This window comes from Telmatherina bonti (genome assembly GCF_933228915.1).
Source record: "Telmatherina bonti genome assembly, chromosome: 18".
Classification (NCBI taxonomy): domain Eukaryota; kingdom Metazoa; phylum Chordata; class Actinopteri; order Atheriniformes; family Telmatherinidae; genus Telmatherina; species Telmatherina bonti.
Window position 1 is genome coordinate 10,458,759 of NC_136616.1, and position 10,229 is coordinate 10,468,987.

The following is a 10,229-nucleotide window of genomic DNA, read 5'->3' on the forward strand; positions in this document are numbered from 1 at the left end:
TCCTCCTCCTCCAGTGGAGGGCCAACTCTTCTTTAGTTATTTGCCGATCGAACTGCTTCTCCGTTAATACTTTGCCTCTCTCAGCTTAGTAAAATCAGCAGCATCCCACTCAGAGATACATGCTGACATGCGAGCCATGAAAGTGGGGTAGAGCTGGTGTGCATCAGTGGTACATAGTACAGCAAGGCGTCACATTACGTGCCAGATGTCCAGGCGAACAATCATACTTGGCCATCCACTAAATCTGGCCTTCAATTTACTTTCATCCACTTCCTTGCAGCAGCCACAGTCCACAAAGAGTGCAACAGGAGTGTCTACGCCTGCAATTTTATACCTGGAGAATCATAAAATAAGTTAAAAAAAAAAAAAAAAAAAAAAAACAACAAAAGAAAACAAAAAAAACTATTAACTACAAATATATGTTATAGTAAATACTAAACTAAGGAGAATATATAACTGCAAATGTATACAAAATGCAACTTTTGCACAAAGGGAATTGGCATTTACCCAGCGGCAAAGTGTACTCTTGGCGAGATTCATAGTTTATTTTGTAGGTAATAACCAAGGCGTACACTTTTGCACCTTACAAGTTAGCTAATTTGAGATCTTTCTATTTAGCTACAGTTGACACAGTTTCCACTCAACGTGAAGATGAAGTATTTCTTTATCTTCATGGATTCCTGAAATATTTCTGTTTTTATCTGAGCTGGTTTGGCAACAGATCTGTTCCACAACAGAGGAAATGGTATAGCAGGTAAAAGGTCATAAGGTTAAAACTAATATCACTAGACACTAAATGGTTAAAAAAAAATCTTATCTGTCACATCATTTGCATGAAATGGATTTTCGCAAGCAGTAGAAAATAGATGGATGGGTTCTCATCTGTTAACTATAACAACATAGAATACTAGATTTGTAGTGTTGTGCATTCTTTATATTGCTGGTGATTTTGGTCCTCAACTCAAGTTGGAATTTCTTGGGTGGCAAACCTTGGCCATCATCCTAAAGGTTTTCAATGTCTTGCTGTTCCAACACACCAGATTCAAATGACTGAATCACTGTGAAGATTTTGATAAGCTGTTGGATCATTTTGATTTGAATCAAGTGTGCTGGACCAGGGATACATGGAAAACTTGCAGGATGCCGGGCCTCGAGGACCAGGGTTCCCCACTCCAGATATACACTAAACATTAGTTTTTCAACAGATGCATACAACCTCTTCCAGACCCACTAAGAAGGCAGACTAGCCAAACAGTGGTAAAGGTAGTTCCTCAATGGTACAAATTGTAAAGGTTATTGCTTTAATAAGAATGAAAATATATAATGGGAGTAACTTGTATTTGCATAATTTGCTACAGTAGAACGTCCTACAGGTGACTCCACAACTACAAGTCAAAAAGCCAAAACTCACCTTTTCTTCTGTAAATATGAGTGCTTGTGTTTTAAAATGAGTCACAATTATCAAGATAATACAATTGTCTTACCAACACTTTTTTATATCTATTTTTATATTGACGCAACGCGATGATTGGCTATGGACCTGAAAGATTGAACTTGCCTCCCAATTGGTCATCAAATTATTGACGCACTCAGTTGATAGTCAGGAAAAGATGGAATTCCAAAGGCAATTGGACGCCAAATCCTGCTTTTCCCAGGTACTGCTACGGGAGACTCAGAGAGATCCTCCAGAGGGGGGAAGACAATTTCCACCTGGCAGGGGTGGGCTGGGGCCCCTTGGGTCTGGGCGCTGCCTCCCTCCTGGCTGGGGGGCCTTGCCTGGGCCTGGGGGGGCCTTGGTTGCCCACGGCGTGCCATCGGAGATGGAGGGTGGGCTACGGGTGTGTCCTTGTCCTTGGGGTAGCCCCTGGTAGCCCCTGGTGTCATTGTGGTGCCGACCTGCGGTGGTTTTGCTCTGGGCGGGCGGGTCCCGCTGGGTCTTGGTCTGGGCTCTGGCGGGAGGGTATGGGTGGTCTTGGGGCTTGTGTGGTGCTAGCTCTCAGTCCGGCCCGCGCTTCGGCACTCGGTGCCTGCCGGGCCTGCTCACCATTGCACTCTGCTACTCGGTGCCCCTGCCTTGTCATGCCCGGGGGTTCCTGCCTGAATGCTTCCTTTGCTCTGGGTTCAGGGGACAGCAGCTCTCCTTGCTTTAGCTGCCTGGGCTGTGTTCGGTGGGCCTGCTGGGCTTTGGGGGCCTTGGGCTCCTCCCAGACACTTTGGGCCGTGGTTGCGCATCCCTTACTAGCACTCAGTTGATCCTTGATGGCATGACCACAGGTTGCATGCACATCCCCACAAAAGTGTTCATCTTTCCACCTACTTCCTACTTAATGTTGCAGATGTTTATCTGTTAAGTCTTTCTGCAGGTATATTCAGTGACGGTTGTTTGTGTGTGTGTCTACTTTTTTTATTTTTTGCATGTCGTTATTACCCCACTTTCTATATCTTGTTGTACTGTAATACTATAGTATTTTTTGTTTTTGCAAATACTGTGTTTACAGCAGCTTAGACACACTATTTTCTCTTCTTTCTTTTCCTTTTTTCGTTCTTCTGTTTTCTTCCCTCTCATTTTCTTTTCCCCTGTCAGGTCCAGTGCTGCCATATCAAGTCCAATGATGATTTCAATAAAAATAATAATAAAAATATTCAGAATATCAAGAGCAGCCATATGCATGACATGTCTCTCTTGACAGAGCAAATCTGTCTGGCAAAAAGATGGCACACAGATTGCCGTACTGTATGCTGTGATGCTGGACAGGACAGGTTTTAAAAAAAAAAAACGGAAAATTTCCACAATCCAAGATCTCAAGGTCTAAGAACAGTCCAAGGTCCACACCAAAAAACACAAGAGAGTTGAAGAAATCCAAGGAGCAAGCAAGAGGCAGGGTCAGGATCAGGCAACAGGTGGTCCATTCATACCAACAAGGATGCAGCAAAGATGGTGGTAGGGGACAGGCAGGGTCAAGACAATGATCATCTAAAAATGAAATAATTCTATTTATTTCTTTCTGCCTTGTGTAGGCACTACCTACACTGACTGCACACCACTAATAGCCTCGTTTTGATAGTCAGAAATAAGCTAATTGATTGACTCACATTTAGTTTAATAAAACCAAAGCACCACAATGAATTGGGCTTTTAGGCTTTAGTGTTCATAAAATAATGTAATGTTATATTGTCTGAAAGGCTGATATTACAGAAACGTGTAGCAGTTACAGTGCTTACATAAGAAGTTTAAATCATTTAATTGGGAAATTTGCATTATACCATGAATATAGCCTAGTAATGTAGGCTAAATTTCAAATTTGCAAAACCTGAATAAATAGCTCATTGCTTGTGTAGGAGTAACAATGTTTGCTTCAGTTTTGCATTGGTATAACGGTATAAACAAATAGATTTTATTTACTTAATATTCAGCATTCAAAGGTAAAATGTTTCTCAGCTTTGTGATCTTTTCTGTTTTTCTTGCAGGTCTCCCCAATGTGTCTGCCTGTTATAAAACATTTCAAACTCTTTCAGTCTTTCAGTCACAACAAAACTGGACAACTCAGACTAGACATTTATATTTTTCACTATGTTGCTACAGTTACTTAGGACAAATGCAACTGAATTAAAGTAAATACACAACTTTACCATATACACAGTTCTGCACGTGTCTTTTGAATATATAATATAGAGTTGATGTAAAGAAAAATGAAGTCTCTAAAAAACAAAATGTCTTAATTTTTTGTGTCCAGAAATAAAACCAATGCTCATTTTCAATGTAATAAAATATTTTTCACTATTTGTTATGGATTCTGTTGACACAGTAGTTGTTTTCTGGGCTATATGTGGACTCTGATGGTTTTGGAGGTACTAAGGAAGAGCAAGCCTCCACAGAGCTGTCCTCATCTTCATCTGTCTCCACTATGAGTTGATGCCTCTTCTATGTGGGTATTCTGCCATATATCAAGAGCACAACTGGTATATTTGAGAGCATTACCAATTGTAGTCAAGCTCAAAGTTTGTACTGCTGTCAAAACACTGCTCACACTCAAAGTCTGTTTTCACACAATTATGTTTTGCTTGGTCTCAAAACAACCTTTCTGCTCTCACGTCTATGCTTAATCAGCCCAATAGTCTGCTCTGCCATGGAGTCTGGCTGTGGCACACATAGTTTTGTTCCTCTGGGCTCTGGATTGGAAAAAGAAGTGAGCAGCACCTATTTTTCAGCCAGTTCCATTTTGAAGGTAGGGAATATCAATATCAAACATGCATTTTCTCCACTTTTGCAAATTCTGTTGTAGACTTCAAAAAATTTTGTGAAAGTTTATCTTTGATTTTGCACAAATATTGCAAATTTTGAAGAATTACTTTGGTTTTACTCTTCTGCTGTTGGTGTTGGCGTTTCTCCAGATTTTGTGTGGTCAGAGTTGGCGTGGAGGAAGAAACCTTTCCCTCCAAGTCGTGTTTTTATAAATTGCTAAATTTGACTATTATTGGCATTTTGTACGTACAACAGCTTTATAAATGAGGTCCCTGGTTTGGTGTGTACCTATGTTACTTTAAGTGGTTTTCAGTCCCTCTTTTTTTCCTCCTTAACACCCAGCTTTGGGTGTTTGGAAAATCCTACAGAATTTATTAGTTACTACTTGTATTTCATCCTAACATGTTTCTGTTTTAAATCATCACCTGTCAGGATTTTGATAACTTGATAAATGAACTTTTTCTGTTTTTAAAATCTGGTATTAAAGTAATGGTCTGTCTCAACAGTGACATACACTGGAGGAATATAAAACTACAACTGCCGGGAGTTGTCTCCAGACACCATGTTTTCATGGCAGCACCATCAACTGCACAGCCCTTAAAACACAAAATTACTGTTATATTTTTAAACATATTTTAATACAATGTGATGTTCTCAGTGACATAGTTGCGAGGATACACATTAAAAAACTATTTATAATATTCTGACTTAATAAAACTCAAGATATCTTATTATAATGTTTTTTCTATCAACTCCAGGACACAAATGTTTCTTCAGTGAAGATGATGCCTCACTGAGAGGAGTGGACCAGAGCTTATCTATGATAAATAAATATTGTAGTAATTTGTGAGGATTAAGTTATTTTTTTGACACATGTAACGGTACATGTTGTAGAGAGTTTAAAGAGTAAAAACATAACACTCAATTGCTATGGCCATATTTTCTTCAATCAAAAGTTCATCCCAAAACTTTTACTCAAGATGTTATCATTGATGTTGATGGTCCCACAAACCTGCTTTAAAACTCAGGGAGACCAGTCTTTTAAAGCTGTCGAGTCCCATCTTTGAAATTAGCTTTTACTGAACTCAGTAGATGCTTTTAAAAATCTCTGAAAAACATATTTTTTCGGGCAAGTATTTTAGTTCCAAGTAGACTCAGTGGTGCTACTGTTCTGTACTTATATTGCTAAGTTTTTCTGTACCTCGTATATTTTATTGTTGTTAAGCACTTTGTGACCTTGTGTGGGTGAAAAAGCGCTATATAAATAAAGTTTACTTACTTACATTGGGCACAGATGTGAACTCTGAAACGATCCATGTGTAAAACGTATTTTTTCTGCTGCCTGACCTCTTGTTTCACAGTGTCACAATGAGCTTTTGTGACTGTGAATGTATGGATTAATGACAGCAAACATGGATTAATTGATTTATTGGTTCATAATATGTGTGGGTGTAGAAACCTGGAGTCTTCCATATTATGCTCACCTGTAAAGATATGGAAGAAGTAATGGGTTTAACTGGGTTTAATGCTGCTGAATGATATTGAAAGAAATTGATGTTTTTTTACTTACCTTTGATCGTCTCAGGACTCTGCAATGGACTGGCGACCTGTCCAGTATGTACCCCGCCTTTTGTCCAAAGACTGCTGGGATAGGCTCCAGCTTCCACGTGACCCTCCATCGGACTAAGCAGTTAGCATAATGAATGAATGTCTCAGGAGTAAAGAATGGAGAAAAGACACCACAGGTGTTTAGACGCCTTTCAGTGATTCCAGGGGAGGGAACTGAAGCAGTGGATTAAGTTAAAGGGGAGTTTCTGGGGAATAATTTCCTATAATTGGGTTAGGCATTGATTGGATTATGTAAGTGAGTTTGTTGGGTTAGTTAGGGTTATGTAGATATATATGTATAGTTTCTATTAAACTGTTAATGTAAATACATTTGTGATTTCTGTGTATATAGTTGTCTGGGAATGGTATGGTCCAGTTAAGCTTGGTTATATAAGCAGGCAGTTTTAATCATTCTGGTTTGTTCTTTTGGTGGAGAAAATAAAGGTTGACAACTTTACGCCCAGTTAGTTGCCTCTTACGTGTGTTCTCCATGATGGTTATCTCTGAGACTGCTCCCTGAAGTTCACACGTAGTTTGAGCCCAAAGAATTCTGGACTCATCCTGAATCATGTTTAAGCAATGAAATTAATTAATGAATCCATTAATGGAAATACCTGGTATTTTGATAAATTCAAGAAGTCAGTCAATATTTTGATTATAAAAAGAACAAAAAGAGTGTTTTCCTCAGTACTGAATTCCACCTAGAGGGTTTTTGTCGAGTGTGTTCTCCAGCTAACCCAAAGGTCCAAAAATGGAATGAAGTCCTTGTTACAGCTTAGTTTGTAATGCACGTTACTGAAACAATCCCACAGCAAAAGCATGCCTCAAGTAGTCCATCCATCCTTCCATCCATCCATCCATCCATAATCCATGGTTAGGCTGCTGCCCCCGCAACCTCACCATGGAAGCTCAGACTTCCCTTTCCCCAGGTACATTTGCACGCGCTGCGGAGGATCGGTGGAGGGAAATCCCAAGGCATTCCCAGGCCAACCAAGAGATATATGCCCTCTAGCATGTTCTGTGTCTTCCCGGATCTCCTCCCTCAAGGATGTGCCTGGAACACCTCACACCTCAGAGAAGCATCTAGGAGGCATCCTAACCAGATGCAGGACCTCACTCCCAACCCAGAGGGGACGATCCATCCTATTTTGGCAGAGGACCATGGTCTCGGATTTGGAGGTGCTGATTCTCATCCCAGCAGCTCCCCATCTCCACTGAACACAGTGTTGACAGATTACTGCTTCCTCCTCCTGAGTTGCCGGATAGTTCACCAGAATCGCCGTGAAGCCGCCAGGAAGTCATTCTTATGGCTTCGCTGAACTCCTCCCATGCCCCAGTTTTGCCTTGGTGACAGCCGAAGGCAAATCCTGCCTTGCCTACTGATACCTATCAGCTGCCTCCAGAGTCCCACAGGCCAAAAAGACATGATAGGACTCTTTCTTCAGATTGACAGCATCCCTCACTGCAGGTGTCCACCAACAGGTTCTGAGATTGCCGCCACAACAGGAACCAACGATCTTATGGCCACAGCTCCCACTGGCCGCCTCAACAATAGAGGCACAAAACACAGTCCACTTGGGACATGGTTGAAGCTCTGCTGTAGGTGGGAGTTAAAGCTCGCTGTGACAGGAAACTCTGCCAGACATTCCTAACAAACCCTCACGACATGTTTGGGCCTGCCAGACCTGACCGGCTTCCTCCCCCACCGTCTGAGCCAACTCACCACCAAGTGGTGATCAGTTGAGACTCACAACCCCTCTTCACCTGAAATGTCCAAGAAAATGGGAGTACCTTCCAACATTCCCTCCAAGGACTTCAGAAAGAGTGGGTACTCTGAACTGCTGTTTTGTGCATAAGCACAAAAACAGTCACGAGCCATCCCCTCACCCAAAGGCAGAGGGAAGCTATCTTTTCGTCTACTGGGGTAAACCCCAATGTCCAGGCACTAAGCCAGGGAGCAATGACAATGCTCATACCCGCTTGGCACCTCTCACCGGGAACAACTCCAAGGTCCAGCCCTTTTGGAGGGTGCTGATTCCAGAGCCAAAGCCATGCATCAAGGTGAGTCCAACTATGTCTAGCCTCTCAACCTCTTACACAAGCTCAGGCTCCTTCCCCAGCAGAGAGATGATGTTCCATGTCCCTAGAGGCAGTTTCTGCTGCCGAAGATCGGACTGCCAGGGTTCCCGCCTCTTTCTGTCACCCAGCTCACATTGCACCCAACCCCTATGGCCCCTCCCGCAGGTGAGCCCACAGGAGGGTCTTAAGTTTTTTTTTTTTATCATGTGAGACACATACTACATATACTACCTCAAGAAATATATGTAGTATATGTCTCACATGGTAAATGTGAGGTTGTTACAATGTCTTAACTCTGTACTGCATCCTGACTTCCTCTGGATGAGTGTTGTAAATGAGAGAAGGAAAGTGAAGGCTAAATTGGCAAGCAGGGAGCATTGGAAGCACTGCAGAGAAGAGTTTTAATTAACTTAAGTGCCTTAAAGCTGACCTGTGCTACCCCTTACATTAAAACACTCACAATCTGTGTGTGTGCTCATGTACATTTGCCAATTTTAAACCAACAGAGAGAGAGATTTAGCAGGAGGTAGGCAGCAGCTAACTAGTTATGCTTTGTGTTGTTAATATCCAGTTTAATTTGCAATGGTTTCACTAAATCCAGCATTAATCATATGGTTTGTAAAATGGAAGAGCTAAGCTCAGAAGAACAAAACTATATGCATCTATAAATATCTAACCAATAACAACTCTGATATTGGGTTGCTTTCAGGCTCTTGGGGCCCTCGCTCTGTCTGCCCTGGGCAGCTGGCACGCGGCGGGGCTTGTTCCCGCTGACTGTGGGGGACTCTGGCTGGGGCGCCCATCTGCCACCTCCTGGGTGGGTGCGTGGCTGGCTCAGGGATGGGGCTGTTGGGATCTGTGCTTGGGGGTGGCTGCCAGTTGCCTGGGTCTCAGCGTCCTCCCGGCCTTTGTGTGGACGGGATCACATTGGCACAATTAATCTTCTCTAAACCTGTTTCACTCTGTATATTCTGTATGTAACACATTCACAGAGTCATCCTGTAGGTTTATCCACGGACAACAGGTAGTTTTCTTTGTGTGTTTCCTATTTATATTTAACTTGTTAGTTTCAGGTGAGGGCTGGCTGCATGGTGGCATAGTGGTCAGCACTGTGGCCTCAAAGCAAGAAGGTTACTGGTTCAATCCTTGGCTGGGGCAAGGTTGGTCAGTGGCCTTTCTGTGTGGAGTTTGCATGTTCTCCCCATCTGAGGATTCCAGCTTCCTCCCACTGTCCAAAAACATGTATGTTAGGTTAATTGGTTACTCTAAATTGCCCATGGGAGTGTGAGCATGAGTGGTTGTTTGTCTCTGTGTGGCCCTGCAATGGACTGGCAAGCTGTCCAGGGTGTCACCCAAAAGCCAGCTGGGATAGGCTCCAGCTTCCCCATGACCCTGAATTGGATGAAGCAGCTTAATGAATGAGTTTCTGGTGCTCCTGACAGTTGTTGGCTTTGTCCTATGAATCTGTGGTTGGCCAATGTGTATGTATTTGAGTATTCATGTGTATATGTATGTACATTTCTCTCTTCTAGGTGTTTTCTCTCTCCCTACTCTCTGTCTGCTGTTTTCTCTTTTTCTTTCTTTCTTTATTTATTGATTTTATTATTTTCTTTCTTTTTGTGTTGTCTTTTCATCATCTCTGGTTTGGTCCAAAAGTCTGTAATACAAACACAAAATAACACAAAAACACAAAATATGCAAAATAAATAGAAAAACAAAATAAAAATCTTGAATATTAAGGGGCTCATTTTATCTATAAAGTTCCCCTTTGCAAAGTAAATTTGCTCAGTAGAACACACCATCGAGACCACCATTCTGCTTGTTTAAATGCTGGACAAGACAAAAAAAAGAGAGAAAAAAAGAAACTTAAATCTGCATTTCCATTAAGTTGGTCAGCAGCAGGAAGCATGAAGTGCTCTGAAACTCTATATCTTAGGTCCTTTGGACCTAAAATAACACAATGGGCTAACACCAGCAGATGACATGGCACCCATACCATCACTGACTGTGGACGCTTTAAACTCTACCTCAAACAACATGGATTCTTTGCCTCCCCTCTCTTCTTCCTGTTTTCCAAAGGACATGCAAAATTTACTTTAATCAGACAACATAACTTTGGGCCACTCAGCAACAGTCCAGTCCATTTTGTCTTTAGCCCAAACAAGATGCTTCTGACATAGTCTTTTGTTCAAGAGTTGCTTGATGCAAGGAATGAGACAGTTGAAACCCCTGTCTTGCATATATCAGTGCACGCTGGATCCTGAAACATTGACTCCAGCTGCAACGCTTGTGATTCTCC